The 23,158-nt window shown below is 40.2% G+C and overlaps 1 long non-coding RNA gene across 1 annotated transcript; it reads left to right on the top strand.

Annotated features, from left to right (window-relative positions):
- The first annotated feature begins 14,323 nt into the window (after positions 1-14,323).
- LOC137146239 (uncharacterized) lies at positions 14,324-22,588 on the top strand. Its single transcript, XR_010917862.1, has 2 exons — positions 14,324-14,489; positions 22,384-22,588. It is a non-coding gene; the product is annotated as an uncharacterized lncRNA (long non-coding RNA).
- Positions 22,589-23,158: the final 570 nt, after the last annotated feature.

The raw sequence follows: 23,158 nt of genomic DNA, 5'->3' as shown, positions 1-23,158 counted from the left end.
GTGGGCTGACACATGTGGCTCTCCACCCTTTGAACCCCCCAGCGTGTACTCCAGGCAGTGAGGGCAGCCTTGCCTCCCGCTGCTCGCGCCTACTTCAAGCGGGTCCTGAGAGAAAGCGCTCCCTGCCCGCATCTCACCCCAGGCCCTCTGGACCTCTTCATCGGGCTCCAGCCCCACGAGCCCCCCCCCAACCACCTCCCTCTGCACACCCCGAGCTGGCTGCAGGACCTGCAGCCGGCGCACTTCCGAACTGCGCCATAGGCACATCTCCACATGCTCGTGCTCCACACTCTCCATTTCCTCGCCCTCATGTCCCACCCTGACATCAAGTGGTGGGACCTCTTACCACCTGTCGAGGGCCAGAGACCCTGGTGGGTCAGCCTATGTTCCACCTCGGTTCCACGGCCCATCGGGAATATTGGATAGTGGTTCCTTCATGGACCCATGAGCACGGGTGTGTAACTGGTATGGTTCACCCTCAATCCCAAAAACTGTCCCTTTTGAGGTGTGAGGGAGACCCTGGTGTATGTCTATCTGGAGTGCGCCAGGTTGCAGCCCCTATTCTGGCTCTTCCAGAACTTCCTCCTGAGGTTCTGGCTGCACTTCTCCCCGCACCTTCTGATCTTCGCACACCCCATCTGTGGCCCCACAAAGTCACGAGACTTCTTTGTCAAATCCTCTTTGCCTTGGCCAAGGTGGCCATCAACAACAACAGAGAGACGAGGTTGGCTGAGGAGGTGCTCTGTGACTGTGGGGCCTCCTTCCGTTCCTTTATCCAATCACGTCTCCGAGCAGAGTTCCTCTGGGCCACGTTCGCTGACTCCTTGGCTACCTTTGAGGAGCAGTGGGTGTCCAAGGTTCTCTGCTCAGTGTCCCCATCAGGTTCTCTCCATTTAGCCCTTTGACCTTCATGTCTGTCCCTGTTCATGTCTGTCCCTGTTTCTCATTTGTTGTCCTCCATAACAAATTGAATCCAGGTTCAGTGGCTCCTCCCCTCTGTCTGGGGGAGGGGCTTTCAGCTGTGTACTCAAATAGTACCAGAGCCATAATTAAGAGGGGAGTGGAGCCAGCTGGGAGAGCCTGCAGGGGCAGAGCTAGCGAGGAGCAGCTGGTAGGCTCACTCAGCCAAGCCCTATAAAGGCTCAGGGGAGTGGGGTGGCAGGGGAGCTGCAAGGGAAGGGGCGAGTGCTCAGCCTCCATGGGCGAAGTCGGAGTGGGAGGCAAGCTGCCCTGATTATGGGCTGAGGCTGCGTGGCCCTAGCCTAGGACTGTATCTGTATATGGTTGGTGATGGGGAAGCCCGTAAATAAAGAGCACTGGTGGGAGCATGAAGCCAAGGACTGTACGTGGTTTGTGGGCACAGAGGACCTGGCGAGCAAGGTGGGCCTGTGTGAACCTGCTACACTGGATAACACTGGGTAAAACCCTTCACCATCTTAGTATTCTCCACACAATGCAGCTGTATTATTTCTTTCCTGAATAACTATATTTATTGCTCTTCTTTTCTTACTGCCCTTAAAAAATAAAGCCCTCTTTGAATCAGGTAAGTTCCTTTTAGGAATAATGAAATGGACAAAATCATAGAAATGATTAATACATACTCAGTACATGAAGGAAGTCATTTCACATCTGAAGTATTGGGAATAGTTTACCCATACCGTTCAGATTACGATGGAGAGCATTTAACATCTTTTACGTTCTGTAGGCCTTTTAGATTAGTTGTAACCAATGATCAAATTAAGAGAGCAGAGCTGTAAATGTCTGAACTTTCTGTGCTCCTCTCTACACCCAACAGGAGAGACTATAGGCTAGAGAGACCAGGACTGAGAAATATAGACTCCAAAGAACAGGGTTGTGCAGCCCCCTGAAGGAGAGACTTTATTTCAAGTTTATTTGTATTTAATAAAGTAGAACACCTGCAGGGGAAATTTGTCTTGCATCCTTTGGATGATATGAAGTTCTTAAGAACTGAGAGAAAGGAAACCGAGTCAGGGAGTGCCAGCAGTGCCATACTAGGTCATAAGGGGATGCTATAGGGTAGGCATGCCCTGTGACGGGTCATCTTTCAGTGCCCCATCTAGCTTCCATAGAACTCCCAGGAGCTGGATCAGGCTCTTAAAAAATGTACTGAATCCGTAGAGTGTCAATTAAAAATACTTTTAACTATTGTACCTACATTTCTTCAGTCACAAGGATTTCCCAGTTTTAAAATGTTTGAGTATTTTGTTTGTGTGTTTGAATGCACATGTGTAATACACATTTATTGCATATGTGAATTCTGAATTTTGCTGTACTAACAGGTCTATACACTGTTTATTGTATCTTTATTCTAATTTCCTCTTCTTCCTTTTTTTGTGTCTGAAACTCAGTTGTAGCTCTTTTCCTTACTGCTCCTTTGTCTCCATGTCAAATAGTCTCTTTTCCCTTGTTCCTTCTTAGAACCTAGTTTTTGGAGGAGCCTTTAAACACTGATCTTACTGCCACACATCATTTCATCTGAACTCTTGTCCTGTGTATTGTGTTTATCTTTGTTATATTGTAAAGTCTTCAGTTCAAGAACCCTTTTCTTTTGTATATTTTAAGTTGCCATATAAATTCAAGCTTCTTATAATAGCAAACTACAATTCCACCTCTGAAATATTGATCGCTCGTCAATGTTGTTGTACTGTACAATCTTGTCTGACTATCCTGAATATTAGGATTTCAAAATATTGTCTGATGTAGCATGGTAAGTGGAAACTGGCATAGTTTTGATCTGTTGGAAAGTAATAGATTCATAAAACATCTTTGATAGGTGCATCTGAGTTTGATTGTTGTATAAATAAATCACAGAGTGTGACATTAAAAATTTAATGTATTAAAGCTTGACTTGGTGCAAGTTTGAAGGAGAGTAAGAAAATACTGCTTTTCATTAGACACATTTCAGATGAAAACTAAATCTGTGTCTCAAACTGTCAGAGGAGTCTGAAGTCAAACAGAAAATGCTGGTTACTGAATGTTCTCAGTTTCAGTTATACCTGCATAGTCCACACCCACTACAGGAAAGATCTTGAAGAAGGAAGGAGGTTGCACATAAAATCACTAAAATTCACTAAAAGAAAAAGTGAAAATTGACTAAAATTGACTAAACTCCATTCCCCCCCCCCCCCCCGTTATCTTCTTTGATGATAGATGGTTTGTTTTTTTCCAGAGCAATTCTTTTCTTTTCTTTATTTCTCTAAAAGATAATTAAGGATGAGAGAGACTTTTTCTGGAAAGATATTTTTGGAATAGAGGGAATCTAATATTAAAGAAACTAATAACACTAAAAATCATGGATTTTTTTTCACTGGAAAAGCGATGATTCTGTCAGTGGAAAGAGGAGGAAAAGAGTATCCCTTCCTACTGAGCTCATACAGCATCCTCTGTGTAAGAGGCAGAGGCTGAACGTTCAATCCTGCATGGAGATCTGTGCAGGAACACCCCTGGCCTGCTGAGTCAGTGTGGTTCTACGTAGGTGCAAGGGTCTGCTTGAATGGTTCTTAATAGAATCATAGAAGATTAGAGTTGGAAGGGACCTCAGGAGGTCATCTTGTCCAATCCCCTGCTCAAAGCAGGACCAACCCCAACTAAATCATCCCAGCCAGGGCTTTGTCAAGCCACACCTTAAAAACCTCTAAGGATGGAGATTCTACCACCTCCCTAGGTAACCCATTCCAGTGCTTCACCACCCACAAGTGAAAAAGCTTTTCCTGATATCCAACCTAGACCTCCCTCACTGTAACTTGACACCATTGCTCCTAGTTCTGCCGTCTACTACCACTGAAAACAGCCTGATTCTATCCCTCACTGGAACTCCCTTTCAGGTAGTTAAAGGTTGCTGTCAAATTCCCCCTCATTCTTCAATTCTGCAGGCTAAGCAAGCCTATTTCCCTCAGCCTCTCCTCATAAGTCATATGTTTCAGCCCCCTAATCATTTTTGTTGCCCTCCGCTGGACTCCCTCCAACTTGTCCACATCCTTTTTGTAGTGGGAGGCCCAAAATTGGACACAATACTCCAAATGAGGCCTCACCAATACAAGGATTGGGTCCTCATCTTAAAAATTCAGAAAAGACAGCTGATAGAGGATGAGATCCTAGCCCCAGTGAAGTCAATGGGCATTTTGCCCTTCACTTCAGCAGAGCCAGGATCTCACCCTGTCTCTATTTTAGCTCTAACTTGTCCGAGTGCAGAGTAACAGCACACATACCATCATCTGTTGATATAACTACAGAAGTTGGAAATACCTCTGTAGTAACTAGTGCACTGACAGATAATTTGTTTTAGGGTCCATTGCTGCTTACCTTCTATTTCCTATTTTAGTATGAAGTGACATCTTGCTTTCTTTCTATTTAGAACATCTTTATTTAACTCTAGTAGCAATGTGCTAACAGAATGTTATGCAAAACACACTTGCTTCAAGTTTTGAAAATTTTGACAAATTCAGTAAATCTTTACTATTTTTGTTAAATAGCTAACATTCAAATATATTTCTGTATTACAACTGAATTTGAAGTCGCTTTTAATTTTTCTTAACCACAAAGCAAAATGTTGAAAGAAAGCTTCAGGCACTCTAAAGTCCAGCTCCCTCTACCTCTGTTCTTCAGCAATCCTGGGCCATCTCTACAACAGAGGAATTGTTTACTACTACAGAGATACTGGATTGTCTTTTTATACACTTAGTCTCTTAGTGTTAAAACTATCCTTGAGAGACACACACTTTGAATGTGTTGTCTGATTGAGTATGTGTGTAAGAGGATTCCACTTAGTGATGCACTAGATAGAAAAAGCCAGTCTTGAAGTATGAACAGGTGAGGACTGAGCAATCTTTCTGGTAGCCTAGTTGCTTTCTTTCTTGAAGTACCTTAATATTGCTTCCGATCAAATCTGCACAATCTTTTCCAATTACTGTAGGATATAAAAGACTCATTAGCTGATGGGATGTCCTCTCATGCCACACATCTATTTTGAGGTGACTTGGCTTGTACATCACTATGCATAGCCAATAAGCGATTTTGCATTTCTGAGACTGCAGCTTTCCCAGAGTCTGTCTCTACTGCTCCACTAAAACCAACTTTCTTACATGCCATTGGCTTCATACTAGAGCATGGTAAATGAGTGTGATCTGTAAGGCTGTGAAGGCGTTAATGTGTGCCAGAGAGGCCAATTAATATACCTGGTAGCACCTATGTGAGAGAGAAAGTCAGGCTTACTTGAAGATGAAGCCCGGCTGGGTGGTGATTATAAAGCCAGGAAATTTGTAGCAGAAAGAAGCAGCAGGGAGAGAGCCTGTATGTACTCATTAGGAGCAGAATCAGTGAAGAATCTAAGGAAATAAACTTTAGATGCCAGTCTCTGGGCTGAAATGTTTCCAGCCACTAATAAAGGTGAGCTGAACCCCCCTGGGTAAGAGGTGCATAAGGACCACAGAGATGGACAGGAGACCTCTATAAGGTCAGTGGACTATATCTCGACAGGACTCTAGTCCATCTCTTCTGGGATAATGAAGTGTGAACTGTCTAGTGAGTGCCAAATTGCAGGAAGAGAGACCAGCCTAGTGACAAAGTGACTCTTGGTAGGAGGTGCCATACGGGGAAACAGCAATACAAATAAATTAGTTGACTAAACATAAACAATAAAATGGATTCACAAATCAATATCTTGCACATGAAAACCTGAAGTACTGACAACAATAACCAGATCATTCCCTTCTGCATTAATAACGTGAGAAGAGGGTCTGTGGGAGGAAATTATGAGAACTCCCACAGGAAGATTCTGCCATATTGTTCCACTGAGAGAAGAGTTATACATATGAGATTGTGCTCTGATCCCCAGCAACCTTCATCTTGGATTCCTGGTAGCCACTGATGGGGGCAAAGAGGGACAAAAACAGCCTACTATGGAGCCCGTACCACTGGCCTAGACACTCTTCCACCTACTCCAAGCATAGAGAAGCCTCTGCTGTGTTATGGGGAGTGAGGGCAGGGGTGGTACAAGGCATAAGGAAAATAAGCAATTACCCTCAAGTAGCTCAAGGAGGCTCCAATTTAGCGTTACCTCAAAAATACCATTCATCTTATTTAATGTGGACTTTAACAAGTGTATTAGTATGTTGTTTTTTTTGTCTTTTGGAAATAATGCAATTAGTATTTTTAGGTGGGTCAGGAGGACCACCAATGGGCTAGCACAGTTGCTGAGTAAGGGGAAGGGGAGAGAGGAAAGAGTATGGTGACACTAACTGATATTTAGAATGAACTCTCTTTGAGGCCGCGACCAAATCAGGGTCTTCTACAAAGCACCTAGCACCGTTTCTGGTTGCTATAATACTAACAATAATGAATGTTCCTCTCATAGATTATTAGATGGTGAATTGCTTAAATATAAATATTTGAATATATTCAACTACTGTCTTTTTATACTCTCTTATTGACCATCAATATCCCAAATTAGAGCACTGTTGCTTAATTGTGATTGATCAGAAAATCACACATTGTTTGTCTTCCGACTGGATGTGCTTTTTATTTTTTTAAACGATTCTTATGCAAATGATGAAATTCACTTTGAAATTTGCTTTCCATAAAGATTTGCTTAAAAGGTCATGCCTTGAATAACTCAAGATTCCTCTTCTACAATTTAATTTGAGTTTTTTCTTGCTTTAATTATCACTTAAAGTTTGTTCCACTTACTTTTCCCAGCTACAGACTGTTATATTCATTTACTTTCAATATACTCCAAGCCTTAGTAACCACAACTTAAGTACTGCACTCGCCATATATTCAAGAAATAAGCCTCTTATCTTGGCTTTCCTTTGATCTATACAGCAATATGCAAACCTCCTTATTTTATTGCCAATATTATACATGTACTTTGTGGGTGGTTCAAAACGCAATGTGGATGACTTGAACAGCTAAAGAAGATTAGCTAGGAGGCATCTTATCTCTGCAGCAACCAGAACCAAAGCAAATACAGTTAAATGAGTGGAACATGGCACACAAAGAACATAAAGTGAACTTTAAGTTTTGATATTATTAAAATTAATCAAAATAAAAAGAGGCATGTCATGTCCTAGAGCCACCTTCAGTGGCTCATTTCTGGTCAGTCACTATTAACTGAGAAGGAGAATAAAAGGAACGTAGATAACAATATCAAAGAAATTTGGGAAAATACTTGTCCTGGAAGGATGGTGTTAAATATGTTTTTCCTTTTTTGGGGGTGGGGAGGGAGGGTACATACAGATGTGAGAGATGAGCTCATCTGAGCTAGCACTCAAATAGTAGTATAGTTGGGATAGCATGGCAGAAGCAGTGGCAGCACATGCTAACTGCTCCAATATAAACCCAGCCGAACCTGTGAGTATATACTCAGAGTGGCTAGCCCATGCTGCCATGACTACTGCCTGTGTTACACCAGTACCTTACTATTTTTAGTATGCTACCTCAGATGAGCTCCAGTGCGTATCAGTATGAGGTGGGAATCTTGCCCCTAGATCACAGTGTAGATGTAAACGGTTAATGTTTGCAATAGAAAAATAATTAAAAGATATTTCTGAATCATGAGGCAGAACAGTGACTTGGGAGATTACTAAGCCCTTTGATTTCTCTAGAAACATTAGTCGTGTCATCAACTATCTTTTGGTGACTCTCAAATCTATAAGAATCTGAGAAAGGGAAAAGAGAACATCTACTCCAATAACATTTCTCTTACTCATGGTGCCACTACAGTAACAGACTTGGAACTGGAGGTAGTTGCTGAGACTTATCCCACCAGTCTTTGGAATCTGATATATGTTGTTCTCAGACCACCTGTTGATCGTAACTTGTTTCCAGTCTCCCAATTAGAGAGATGGTAACAAAGTTGTATTTAAAGTGAGGATTAAGAAATATGGCTAGAAGGCAAGTTGGATGCTCAAATCACTTATCTTTTGTAGGTTCAGTGCTGTTGGCAGAAGAGCAGTATTTGCTTTTCAAAATGTTCCCTGCTCATCCTTTACACTGAATCTTTTTAGAAGAGTTTGTTTCTGATAAGGTTCTCCTAAGGGGGACATATTAATCATTTGCAATAGGTCGTACATCATCCCACTTTGTATCTACCTGGCTAAGTTTATCTAAGTCATCAGCCCATTTTTGTTACCTCATTGGATAACGTCTAAGAACTCTTATGCTATTGATATTGTTCTTGTATCCTTTCTTTTTTTGGGGGGGGGGCTACACTCCACCCTTTTAATCTCCTTTATGGATTTCAATTGAAAGCTAAGCAGGGACATTCCTCTTCTTGGTACCAAATTAGAGATCTGAACCCTCTCTCTGCTGAGTTTTGGTAGTTAGTACGGAAAGTACCTGCTGAGGAGGCATACATGTCAAGAATGTACTAAATATGTTCTAGGAATTTGAGGGAGGGGAAGTTTCTATGCCTGCATTATCCAGGAAGTCAGACTAGATGGTCAAATGGTCTCTTCGAGCCTTCAGTATCTATAAACTAGAAAAATCTCTTGCTGTTTGTTAAGGAGTGGGGAAGCATATACTGGTCTTGCCCTCAAACTGAAGACTGAAGACAGGATGCTATTTCTGAAAACTGAACTTTTCCTAAAGCTCAGAGTGGCAGAGTGTTACACACACCTGCTCTAACAAGCCAGACAAAGGAACCTATTGCTTAATGTGCAGTGAGATCTTTTTTCTCGAGTGCTACCTACGGCACCTTATGATTGGCAGAACCGGTGTTGGTGCCTACAGTTAAGGTTGCCCAGCTCTACCCATTTTATAATCCTGTATTCAGGATTGCTAATAACTTTGCTAAGTGTAATTGTTTAGTCTGAATTTTCCCACCCCAGGTCTCTGCCTCTGGCTGAAGGTTTTTGGTGTGTTGCAGTAAAAATGGTTCAGCCGTAACTGAGGAAGAGATTAGGGAATTATAAATTGTTTTGCCTCTGTTAAAAACAGTTCTTACAATTGTCTAATTGAGAAGCTGTAGCACCACATGCTTTGGAGCAGGAATTTGAATTAGGTGTCCTCTGTGTCAGGGATATGCCCTGTGAAAGTCTGCCAAACTGCCTTTGAAAAAATTCAGTTGTGCACATTCAGTAGAGATTACCACCATGATCATGTAATTAAAATTAAACACATGTAATCATGTAACGCATATTCACAAGGGGACCTAATTAAGGTTGCATGGGAAACCTTTTTCCCTGGCATTTCTTAACTTTTTGAGCGCTTGACTTTGCAACTAGAGCTACAATATGAGTAATCTATTACCAAACGTATTTACAGATATATGTATATGAAGACTCATTCACAGAGCACAGATTACAGTCTCTGGTGGTTTGGCCCTGTTTTATGAGCTGTTTCAGAGAAGGCTTAGGATTATGATCCTGTTTCTTTTCCCAGTCCCCACTCCAATCTATCTTCTTTCGGTGATTTATTCACTAAAGGCCTGGTCCGAAGTCACTAATTCAATTAAGAGACTTCCATTGATTCACTAGACTTTGAGGCATAAGGGTGAGCTTTTCCTACCCTTAACAAATGACACCCCATGACTGAGCATGGCACCTCTGCACACCAGGTGTAAATTCCAGCTTGAGGAGACATACCTGTGCTAGCACTGACCTAACTAGGACACTCAGAATGGAATGTAGCCCCAGCAGCATGAGTAGCAGGAGGGGCTAGTTACCCACATACATACTCATCAAAGATTGTAGGCACATACTCTGGGCTTCTAGTCTCTCCCGCAACTCATACTGCCACAAATACACTATTTTTGTTAGAAGGAGAAATTGATAGATATAGATATTTCTTTGGTGCAATATTGTTCATTTACAATGAATGACCTGTTTCGCTGAACACTGCAGAAATCAAACTGGAGGCATTCTTTTTTCCAAGTTCCAAACCTCTTTCTAGACAGCACACTGCCCAAAAGGTTCTCCCTCTTGGATTTCCCACGAAGCTGTTCTCCAGTGCTCTTCTGGATGTCTCATTAGCTATTTTGCCTGCTTCTCTGTGTTCTCTGGCTCCTTTAGTTCACAGACTCTCACATCTCCACCAAAGAATACTCACTCCCCTGCATTTGCATGCAGTCCTCAATGGAACCCTTCTTTACATAGCTCAGCTTCTGACCAGTCTTGAAGATGGTCTGCGTGGTTCTTTTTTTGGGGGTTTGGGGGGGGGGGGAGGGGAGCTCCTATTGTTTCAGCTGTCTTGCTTCAAAAAGGAGCTTAATTGTACCAAGTAGTTATCCTGGATGAAGGGGACCTATCATGCCCACCGGCTTTAATGAGGTTTCACATTCTCCATCATAATAGTACAAAAAGCTTGACTCAGCTCAGTAACCAATTTCAAGATTTGAACAAAAAAGATCCAGCACTCTAAAATCAAAGTTTAGTCTATGCAAAAAAGCAATAGGCTGTCATTTATTTTAAACATTGGACACATTTATTATTCCCATTTCACATCACCCATAATTATTTGTAGCTTACATCTTACTTACATACTTGACCTTTTAAAAGAAAATTATTTTTTGTGAAAACAAAATAAAATTATACATGGTTGAGGGCATGCATCTTAATAAACCAGTAGGGAAGACATTTGAAGAGAAATGTGGCTATGTACTGACATATCTGAAAAATAAAAGGGTCTGCAAACTTTTATGAACTGTTTCTAATGCCTCCTTCACTCCTTTCTAGTGGTTTTCATTATTTTTGCATAAAGTACATAGTTTGTCTCTTACCATTTTAATTAAACTTTAATTTTGTTTTCATTTTTAGGGGAGTTGAAGTTACTAAAGATGAAGGCGCTATAAGAAGACTCTTGTATTCCAGTGTCTTTCTGACATGTTACTATCCATTTGAAATGCCATTTAGAAATGCAGCTGCTGCATCATTCAAACGAACAAAAATAGAAGCAACTACGTTACAGTCCAACACCAAATAAGTGATAGACTTTTGTTTGTGATTTTTACTAAAGCACCATGAGTAGGAATACGGTGGGAACACTGAACAGATAATCTTTGCTGATCCAGATGTGTGGACTGCAAAAACACAGGGTTTCATTTGCCCTGCAGGGACTGAGGACATAGTTTGGCTGGTGTCAAGTCTAATATCACTTTCATATTGGACATATCTCCTATAAGTCTGCACTCCTGATCTAATAGGTCTCTCCCATTTATGTTCGATATGATGCTTGGTTTTCAGTCATACTTCATATTACAGTTCTATTTATAGTTTTAAAAAGGTTTGTTATACTTATGAACTAAACAGCAGGATCTTATTCAGGGGATAAGGCAGTATGCCGCGTTTATTATGAATACAAAAAAAGAAAAACATTTTAAAAAGCAATTGCCTGAGAGAGAGAGAGAGAGAGAGAGAGAGAGAGAGAGAGAGAGCCACACACACACACACACACGAGTTCTGCAGGAGGGGTATAATTACCAGTCCCTGTGTTGCCTGAACTGAATCACTAGCCAGGTAATTCAGGCACGGGGGTGGAGCCAGGCCCTTGTCGGTCACCACACGAGGCTCCTTGGGGTATGCAGAACGAGCCCAAAGTCCCATTTTGTTCTTCCCATTTTTACATTAATCCATCCCCATTCGGGTCTATGGATCTTGTCACGTCAGATAGCCTCCTTGTTTGATGTAATCATCAATTACGTTTGAAGTTGTAAGTGTGACAGCTTTCTCATCATTCCTGTTTCACACTTTGTCCTTGGGTGTTACTCCTTTGTCTTAAGGTGTTCTCAGATCTTTGGCCATCTGGGTTGTAAAAGTTCTTTAAACAAAATATCTCATCTCCTCTCCCTCCTGCCTTCAAGGCTGAGAGTATTGCCTCAGCAATTATTTAATTATTTCCTTGCCGTCTTATCTCAACACTCAAACTGCATTCATTCCTCATCCATACTTACTAAAAATCATTACATTCTTATTCCATTTCATTAATAACATTCTTGTCTTTATCTTATTCACTCACTTAATAGAAATCCTTATACCTACACCAATTTTACTAACACCATTTTACTAAAAAGAAATACATATGCAGAAATCTTAAATCCTATTTGTCCCCTCATTGCCCCATGATTTACACATCAACCACATTCCTGATACGCATTGGGCACTTGTAAATTATTACAATTAGATTTCAGGATGTTCCCAAACATTCACTCAGGGATGTAACAAACAGCAAGGGCCTCAATGTGTCATAAATGTTAAATCACAGAATGTTTAGGCAGGAGGTTCTTACTTCAGTTAATTATCATAGTGGAGCCTGGGGTGGCATGAACAAACAATCAATGTGTCCCAAACGTCCTTATCTATAATGCCTAGTTTTTGTTCTCTTTCTTAGTGTAAGAATTAACCCTTAAGCTTCACATAGTATCCATGGTTCAGGCCTGCTTTGGTTCAGGCCTGTATTACAGCATCACAGCGCTGGGGCCTGCTGGGGCCTACAAGTTAAATGATTGATGGTTTAATAAATACTTAATCATTTGTTAGCTTTTAATCATCCCGTCAATAGGTTTCATAAAAGCTTGGCTGATAACCGTCTACATCTTCTATTATGTGCTTGTAATCATCTATACACATTCTGCTCATGCTAATATGTAAACTTTTTATAAACTATAGATAGATGGAATCTTAATATTTCACCAGTCCATGAGTTGATGTTCTTGGGGTCATTCTCCAATAGGTCCATTCTGCAGTGCATGGAAGGTTGGGCTAGGTGTGGTTTCATGATTCAGAAGTACATACCGTTGACGCAAATTAGGGCTTCAAAGGGGAAGCTCTAATTTATTCCACTGGCATAAGGCACCTGGCTCTTTTTCTACTGTTCACCTTAATAGGCATGAAGCAGTTTTCATGAGATTCTTTGATATTTTGAAAATTTGTCCTATACTGAGTCAGGATGAAAGTCAAAATCTCAATGTTTTGCAAATTGATAATCTGGAAAAATAAAGGATGAAGTCAGGTGAAATGTTTCAATTATTTTGAAATATTTAAATTTTGACCTTTTTGTACCTTTTTTTAGTGGACATTAAAATTTCAAACCAAACGGTTGAAACGGTTAATCTAAAACCTGTCAATGTCCCATTCTGACAAGTGTGAAACTTTTTTCAATGTTTTTTATTTTGAAGTGGGAGACGTAAAAAATGGACAATTTCCTGAAAACAGATTAGTCTTTGAATCAGTATTTGCTGGAGTGGGGAGAAATGTGATGTTGAAAATTCTTAACTAGCTCTTAACTACCTTAGCATTCTATACTGAACACACCCCTCCTCATTCCAAGCAGGGGAGGACAGCTGGCATGGGAGCTGGCAAAGTCACCGTCACCAGCTTTGTTCCTTGGCAAAGGGGTAACTCTCCAGTTGCTTCATAGCCACTTTCCACTACTTGTGGAGTACAAAATAGCCTTAGTGAACCAGAGAATCCAGCCCTTTAAATTCAATGTTATAGAAATGGAAATATAGCCCCCTACCTCAGTGTTTTCTAGGCAGCCTACTAGATAAACACTTGTGCTAGGTCATCTGAGACATTTGAAGGCCTACTGTGCCAAATAAGGATGGCAGAAACCAGGAAATGGTGTGAGGCTCCAAGCAAGGAGTTTGTTTCATTCATTTTTCACTGGGCCCAAGTCCTACAAAGTTAAACATCACATTAATTATCCTTCAGGTGGGTGTGAAATTTATGGTAAAAGCAATTTCATCTGGATTTATTTTTTGCTTGAAGTGAAAACATGATTTTTCACAAGCTTCTGCTGTGGTAAGCTCTTTCATATAGCTCTCATCTTAAATTGTACTGATTGTGCAGCTTTAAGACAAGTGAATAGAAAGTGAGATTCTATTGTCCCTTTCAGGAGAAATCTGAGGTCAATTAACAATATGGAATAAGAGCAAAAGAATGTTCAGAACCAGTGTTGTTTTGTATAGTGACTGGGATATGAGCAGTCAGGCCTAGTGATCAAAGCAAAGCTGGGAAACAGATCTAATCCCAGAGGCTGGTCCAGAGTCAGGAACCAGTAGCCAGTCCCAGGAACTGATAGCCATGTCAAGGGTCAGACCCAGAGTCAAGAACCAGCATAAGGGTGAGAAAGTCAAAACCAGGAGCAAGCTGAGGTAGTAAGGACTGAGTAGGAGCAAGACTGGGAAACAAGGCTGGAACAGGACAGGAATAAAGGGGATTGCAGGTGAGAACACATTAATCAGCCAAAGAGCTGTTGCTGGACTGAAAGCCAGCCAGCTGCCCTTTCTGACCAATCAGATGGGGGTAGTCAATCAGGTAGCCTACTGAAGACCAGCTGTGCCTTTTTGATTCACCCAGAGAGTAATTGCTGCAGGTGCTGAACTCTCACAGCTTGCAACACTGCATCTAGCAATGATTTGAAATGGCTCAATATGTTTAAGCAAAGTCTACTAAATTAAAAGCAAAAGAGGGGGAAGGTGTTGAAGGGAACTGGTGAAAAGAATGCAGTGTTATCGTGACTGGATTTGCATTAAGGTACTAAAATTTACTCTTGTTTTGTTTTCATGTTTATTTTTGTCCTGGGGCCTTGTTTTCTACTTTGAATATTTTATGGACTCAGGTTTGATAACTGTGACTGCTGAATCACTTATTGTATAGGCAGCATCAGGGAAAAAAGCAGGCTTTTCCCAATGGAGAGCTATAAATATCTCACAGTGAGCAATTGGAAAAATAATAATTGAAGTCCTGAATATATTTGTCCTGAAAGGGTTTAAATTCACAGGTTCATAACTAGTGGTGCAAATCAAGATGGGGAGGAAGAATTAATAGAATTCATATAACATGGTTGGCCATACCTGAGAAATTGTCAGATAATGAAAAAGTTTTTACTTAAAGCTTAAAAAAAAAAAAAACCCAAAACCTATAGAATGCTATAGCCAAGTTGTTGAATGAAAATAAGGTCTCTTCCTTGCCATTCATTATGAGAAAGAAACCTAAGCTTCTGAAGCATGGTTGTTATGGAAGGAACTGCTGAGAGCTGCTCAATATTTTTTACTTAATTTCCCCCCCCCTGCCTCCCCCGTTTTCTTTTTCTTTTCTCCAATGAAGGTAAGAGAATGAATGATGTTTAGGGGGGTCATTCACTTTTTCCTCTTTCAACTCTACCTTTTCCAAACTTCTCCCACTTCGGAGAAGTTACACAATGTCAAAGTGGAAGTGTCACTTTTCCGTTTTGCAGTTCTATAACTTTTCCAAAGTTGACACTGGGGGAGGTGAGAAAAGGAGAGGAAAAAGAAAGGTGTGTGAGAAATATCCACACAATTCACTTTATTAGATGCAGTGGAAGTAAACTGGGGGGGGGGGAAGAGAAAATGAAATTTTGAAAAAAAAAATTCTGAAAACAAATGAAATGAACACTAAAAACAGCTCAATGAGAAATTTTCAAATGGGAACTTTTGTTCACAGTAGGAGTTTTTTTGGGGCAGGAAAAAATACATCTAGAAATACTCTCTCATTTCTTAAGCTGCTTAGCATTCATATACTTACTCTTAACTCAGAGTGATGTTAACTACAGTGGTTTCCATAAACTAGGGGTTTGAGCTGTACCATGTGAATCTGGGTTTGGATTATAAACACTATTGAGTGACCAGTTCCAAACCAATCCAGGTTTTAAAGAGGGAAGAAGAAACCATTTGTCTGCTCCTCTCTTTTTCTTTACATCTGTGGCCACCTGAAGTATTTGAATTTTAGAGAAATTGTATATGGCTCAAATCCCAGTTTCAGATGGATTCTACCATTTTAAAAGAAAGTTGCCACATTCTTTCTTTCAATGAGGAAACTGTGATCATCTTAATATCATAATAAAGAGATGGAACTGTTTCTTTCCCTATGGCACACAAGAAGAAACTAATAAGGAATGTTCTTGCTGACAATTTTTATTTGAAAACATTATTTTAATATTCTCCCTATGAAAACAGTGGTCCAGAATTGTTAAAAAGATGTACCTTGCTTTTTTTTTTTTAAAAGCTTTCATTAATATAGATTAGTGCTTCCAACTGTAGACACTGAATATTATGTAGCCTTTTATTTTGAAATCTTTTCTACTTTTCACACATCTGTTAAGGAAGATCTTGATTGAATAAAAAGAGCAAGCATGGAGAAGGAGACCTAAAAGAAAACTTTAAAATTTTAATACAATATCTTATTGGGTTATAAATAAAATGTCCTTATTTATAAGTATCACGAGCATGTGTCTAGTGAGACGTTCTTAACTGTCCCTGCTGGCTTATAATTTATATAGTTAGAAGTTAATGTAAGAAAGTGCCATAGTAGTACATTTTAAGAAGGAAAGGAGGAAAAGTTTAGCTGCAAAACATGCATGATAAAGATTTTTTTTTTCCCCACTGCCAGAAGAAAACTTTTATTCATGACTAAATTAGTTTCTAATAAATTATGCACAGCATTTTATGAAGTTAGTAATGATCACACACCACCGAATACTTGTTACAAAGATCAGTTGTTTTGTGATAGGCTGTTATACTTTGGCTTCCTCTTGAAAAGATAATTTAAACCTTTCTTAATCTGGTTTCTCCAATTAAGGCAATTTAATCTTAAGAGCTTGATTCAAAATACTGTTTTTCTTTATATATAAGAAAATATTTACATAGACAACAAGCTAAAATGATCTCCAATACCTTTGACACTAATAAGGTAACCTGAACCTCTTAGTGAAGGAAAATAATACAGTTCTAGTCTGTTATTCAAAAACACTTGGTCCCTACTGACCTCTTCTTTATTCTGTTTATAGTAAGTCTGGACCTTCACTTTTCCTATAATTAAGGAGAGAAAAATGGGAAAGGAATTTATTAAGCTCCAAAAACTAGGAACAGATTAAAACCCTTATAAAAGGTGTTGCCAGCAATCTCTTTTATAAGCACATGGGAAATGGAGTCCTCAGCCCAAAACGACTAAGCGTGAGCCACCACTGATAATGAAGCCCTGGGAAGGGATAAGAGATGGACCCTGCTATTCATCATCCTGTGCATGATTTTTGCCCTGCAGATCTGGGAAATGGACAACTGAGATCTTATCACATCTACTATTCTCTCTCCACCCAAGCAGAGACACAATCTATTGCATGCTAGGACATTCAGGGTCCATTTGGTGAGGTGCATGCATCTCAGATCCAGTTGAGTAATGAAGGTGTGGAAAGTATTCATTGGAGTAAGAGGAAAAAGTCTTCCCTGATGCATATAGACTACTAGAGCAGACAAGCTTGAAGAAAAGGGCCTTCAGATGTGTTCCATTTAGAAGATGGGGGGTGGGAGGATTGGGTTTTGGTTGGGCACAAAAACTTCTGTTTGGAAGAAATTCCACTTCCTTTTTTGTTGACCAACACTAGGTAGTGGTAGTGCAGGAAGCCTGTTAAGGCTGCTAAGTGCTGCTGTTCTTGGAGCTCTGGTGTTAGCTGCATGAGCAAGAGGATGCAGCTTCCTGGTTCAACAGACCTTGATGTTACTCATAAAAAAAAGGCCACAGGCTTGGTTTGGTGGTGAAGGTGCTTGTCCAGGTTTATAGTCGTCAAAGCATGCTACTAGCACCCTGGTTCAATGGTTATAGGTATGCTAATACAGATATGCCCGCAACAAGGTAAAGGCTCAGTCAGGACACCAGAATCCTGTCCCCACAGCCAATAGACAGATGCCCCTCATATGACAGCTACTTTTATACGCTGATATAAACAAGTTAAGTATTAGTTAGTTACTGCCCTTATCCTTGCAGCTGCTAATTAGAACAAAACATCCTCCTCCGTTATCCTATCATTCCCTCCTTATCTTATGGGGGGTAGATGTGTTCTTTTACCATCTCTTATGACTGTTTCCATAGTTACCTGAGAGATTGGTGTGTTTTTGTACCATCCTCTCTGCTCAGGAAAGAGTTTACTTGGTTCGCTGACACCTGCTCTGTTGCTGTTTTGCCAAGGCCAGGCCTGCTCTAGTTCACAGCCTTTGGTTCACACTGTTAATTATGCATAGGGCTCCAACAAAGGCCTACACTAGGAACTAGCTATGCCTGATAGGGAAGAGTTGTTTTGGGTGTGCTCAATCAGCCAGGATCCATTCCATTGCTTGACAATTTGCCCTCTTAATAGAAGGTACAAATGCATACCTTGGTGGTGGCAATTTTTCTCCACTTGTATGCTTATGGAAAAACATCCACCAACATAACTCTGCTTGTGTCATAATGTTGGCCTTCAAATTATAAACTCAGTATATGAATGCCTCCACTGCATTTATGACCTCATTAGTGACTTCTCAGATGTTCTGAACACCTGCAGAGTGAGGATCATCTTTGGCGGCTGAATCAAATGTTTTCCAATAAAATAACTTGGCCTTTTCAGCCAGTAGCATCATATCCTGAAAGAGCATGGAAACCTGGCAGTGTGGTGGCTTTTGATGATCTGAGTGTTAGGAACTTATCTTTAAGGGATATACAGCAATTCTATTTCACTAATATCAGGGCACAAAAACAGAATCTTGCAGAAGTCTTGGAGTAAACTCTCTCAAAGAGCACTAGAACATCTGTGTCTTATGCAACAACCCAGAGTTTAGTAGCAAGCACCTCTTTCTGTGGCATTGATGGTGTGCAAGGTAATTTTAGTGTCTGCCTTCTCATGGGAATTATAAATAAACTCCACTAAACAGTGCCTGGCTGCAGCTTCATTATGCTATACAATGATTATACAATTATGCTATACCACATTCTTTGAACAATTCTCATAGTGAAGCGTTTTTCAGGCAAGGTATGCAGTTAACTTGTCCTTTGTGAGTATGAGACAGTAGCTTCTTCTCTGTGACATTGGAGATGTTTGCGGAGTCAATGATTTTCTATTGGACAGGAACAGTACTATGGAGTCTTATTTCTGGTAATATTTTTCAACTGACTCTTCTGCATACATGTCAAATATGAGGTGGACTTCGTCATAGTCCCCTATTTTTCTCTGTAGTCTCATAATAAAATGTTCAGCCAAATTTCAGCAGGTGTTAACAATTTCTGAAAGTCAAGAGCTTGTACCTCAGCTATACTATCTATGATTGCTGCACTGAAAGGTCTCTGCTGGCATAAGGTAGTGGTCAAGCTGCCATTATCTGTTGGCTTAGAAAGACCGTGTGAGATGTGCATTAGTTTGCTTTTTGCCTGTCACCTACACAGTGGTCTGTTGCATTTGAACATTGCTTGGGGTATCACAGAGAACTTGTATTTTCCCAAAGTCCCACATAGATCGACATTACACTGAGACCTGGACATGATCAACAGTTGAGCAAACAATGACCTGTGTGTGGTTAGCTCTGTAATAGTCCCTGTCATTTTCACTCTGACTTTTTTCTTTGCATTCCAGCATAGCTTTAATCTGTTGGTTTTGATTGGAGCCTATGCACTGATGGAGCCTTGGATAATTGTTTGGGTTTTGAAGGCTTCATACAAGTTATGACAAGTATCCATTTGGCTGACATCTTTAGCTATCTCATCACTGAAGACTGTTTTGAGATATTATTTTGCTGTGGGTCCATAATACATTAATGGGTTGTTGGTGTGACCTTCGGTACATTATGTATGTTTCCAGTGTGAGTAAGCTCATCCTGTTGCTTTAAAATTGCTCATTCTTGGCATTTAACAGCACCTAATGTGTCTAGATGGGGCTTGGTTAATTTTAGGGATGTCATCCCAGCCATGCTTAATGTGTACTTTGAAATTCTATGGAATCCTGGGGCTATCAAGAAAACCTGGAAAGAGCATTTGGATACGATGTTATGCCCACCAATCCCTGCATGCCTCTCCCCGCAACTTTTATTTCAGTTTTTGTGCTCTAAGGCTTTGTCTGAACCAAGTGCACAGAAGGGAACTGGCAACCTTTTAATAACCCATTTTGCTTTCTGATATTCCTCCAATATGTCAGGATCAGACTTCTCTCTAACTTTTATTGCAGTGAGATACCAGGCAATCGTCACTTTTTTGCTTTAGACTTAACCAGCTGTTCTGTATTTCACAAAGTATGCCAGAGTTGTGAAATGCATGTTCCAATGAGCAGTCCTGAGAGATCCAGTAAAAAGCAGCAAAGAATCAGCCATCTTTGTTTTGCCACATCATCCCGAAAGTTGGCTTTGTTGCTAATTCAACCGTATCAAATTACGTGCTCTGTTCTCTGATATTGAAGTTCTCCATCATGCATAACAGGTCATTGAAAGTGGAATGCACACTAGATGAGTGGAACTCTTCTCGCAAGTCTGATACCTGTTGGGGAATGACTTCAGGCACATCAGTATGCTTGGCAAAGAAAACATATAGGTAGCATTTTTGAGGGGTGGTGACTGTTTGGGTGTGTGCTTGTATAACACGTTGCAGTTTTTTCCCTGCAAAAATGTTGTTCACAGTCCTGATGCTGTACAAAATTTCAGGAAAACCGATGTCATTAACAAAGGACCTGACTGTATATAACTGCAAAGAATATCTATAGTTCTCCAGGATGTAGAATTCACTATCTGCAAAGATCACAGAACATTATTAGCTGCTGAACAAGACAACAATTTAACTTTGTGAGGGCTGCATGTTTGACCATCCCTGTGTTGAAGTATAATTAATGTTGCTTTTTAAACATTTTTCTTTAAATGCTGTCTACATAGTTGTTCTAGGTTTGTCCTGTTTGGTATCATTGTGTTAGTGGGGGGGGGGGGAAGGGCTTTTGAATGATACCTAACTCGATCCATTTCCAACAACACTATATTATCAACATTTCCACCAACTGGAAGACCTGGAGCTGGGGTGGTGGGAGTGGGAGAATGAGTCACCCCTGCTGCTCTGCAAAGGGTGATACCATTGAAACTATTATTCTTTATTTTTACAAATCAAATGACACCTCCCCTTACCTTTCTATTGCTAACTTGCCTATGGAATAGCACCTGATTCCAGACTACAGTGAGAGCTTTGCAAAAGCAAGGAATCCAGGATTTGGACCTGTGTGTGTAACCAGGAACTTTTAGATAAAAAAATCACCTATGAGAAATATAGACATGCTTTGTCCATTGTAGTGCTACAGTAAATGAAGAGATGAGTGTTGAACACCATGAGAATAAATCCCAGAGTGTCTTTGAAACTGATACCACAGCTAGCTACCTCTGTAACAATTTTACTTTTAAGTATTATTCATAAACGTGTGTGTGTGTGTGTGTGTGTGTGTGTGTGTGTGTGTGCGCGCGTGCGCACAAGAATTTAAGGTCTAGGAATAACTGAAAAGCATAGTTAGAATGGAAGTTGGCATTCATTTGTCATTTAAATAAGTGACCTTGATCACAGGCTGCATTATGGTAGCTGTGAACTTTGCTGACATGAAGTTTCCCTAAAGCTGGCAGACCTAGCTCCCACAGATCTGTTGTAGATCTTAATGGCATAGATCCGCTGCAGAAGGATTGTTGTGAAGCAGAGAATGCAGCAGATCTCCCTGCATCCCAACCCTCTACAGCAGCTGTCACAGCTCAACCCACCGCTGTTGGGGTGCCTGAGAGAGTAACTGCTTGATGTTACTTTCACCGCAACCTCTAGAGAAAGATAGAATGATTGTGTGTGTGTGTGTGTGTGTGTGTGTGTGTGTGTGTACTGAATTTAGCAAAGCTGTTGCCAGGGAGATGCATCTCTTGCCACCTGGAGAAGGCAGAAGCCAAAAATATGGTGTGCGCTTTTACTTTGATGTGTGTAATTGGTTGGTCTCTAGATTCTTTTATGGACCGTATTCTGATCTGTTCCACTCTTAAAATTCTCTTAAACAGATAAGATGTATGGGGCATGGAAAAGAGGGGCAAAGGTGACAGTAACATCAAATATTTCAGGCACATACTCACCATTATGTTTAGAATCGGTTATTACAGATTATATACTGGCTATTAGTATCTCCCTTACTTCTCAACCAAGAGGCCAATGAATGCTTCATGGATTTTTTTTTTCTTTTTTCTTTCTGAGCCTATAGGGTCCAACTTTTATCTACACCACTGAGAATATATAGAAAATATAAAGTATGGATTTAATGCTCACTTATAACTTGAATTTGATGCAATCTCTATGAGTAAAATATATCAGAAATACCTGAGCTGAAATGTCATTTAGCATACCTAAATATGCCAGGATGAATGTACATGACCCTAATCATACTTTCATTAGAATATAGAAGTGAATAAACAAATGAGTCTACTACGTAGTTCACCTAACTTATCCTTCCTATTTTATACTTAATGTTGTTCCAATCAACCGTTGTTCAAATGGTAATTATTTGAGGAAATAATGTGTTGGGTCATAATAATTAAATTTAATACTACCTGTTTTGTTTGTAGATCTCAGTGTACCACAAAGGAATGCAAGTAACATTATGCTTATTTTACAGATGGGAGAATCAAGATACAGAGACTTACTCAAGGCCACATAGTCAGTCAGTGGAAGAGCAGAGAATGGAACTCGACTCTTCTGGCACCTACTAGACTAAATTTCCTGCCCTGGTGGGAAGTAACTGCAAGTTTCTCAATATTACCCATTCTGGGTAAAGTGAAAGAAAGTTTAACTTTTAGCATTGAACAAAAAAATTCACCTTACCTGCCTTGGTATTCTTAAAATAAGCTCGACTACTCACTGGAGATGTCTTCATCTACATATGCCTTTCAAGTCCAATCCCTTGGATACAGTAGGCAGAACAGTTATTATTCATCCGATATGCTTTCAGTCTAATTTTGTCACCACTTCCCTTGAGAAACTATATTCCAAATCCTAATAGATCTCCCTGCCATAAAGTTAGTTCTTATATGCACTTTCCTTAAGTTTTTTTTTCTTATTCATAGTATTTTAAATTAAATTTCTTTGTGTTCAAGAAAGGATCGGTCAAGGTTTGGGTGTTATCTTAGGCCATGGGAGCCCCAGGTTCAGTTACTACTTTGCCACAAATGTCCTGTATGACCTTGGGAAAGTCATTCAGGGCCAGTTTTTGTAAGGTATTTAGGTACCTAAAGATGCAGAGAGGAATTAATGCCTCATTCCCATTGACTGTTGATTACAGTGTTGTAGCCATGCTGGTCCCAGGATATTAGAAAGGCAGGGTGGGTGAGGTAATAACTTTTATTGGACCAACTTCTGTTGAGGGGAGAGAGAAGCTGTCGAAATACACTGAA

Source organism: Emydura macquarii, unplaced genomic scaffold, assembly GCF_026122565.2.
Source record: "Emydura macquarii macquarii isolate MOO-44397 ecotype Brisbane River unplaced genomic scaffold, CSIRO-AGI_Emac_v2 contig_431, whole genome shotgun sequence".
NCBI lineage: Eukaryota > Metazoa > Chordata > Testudines > Chelidae > Emydura > Emydura macquarii.
Note: the sequence above shows the minus strand (reverse complement) of the source record. Positions and strands in the feature narration are given on the sequence as shown.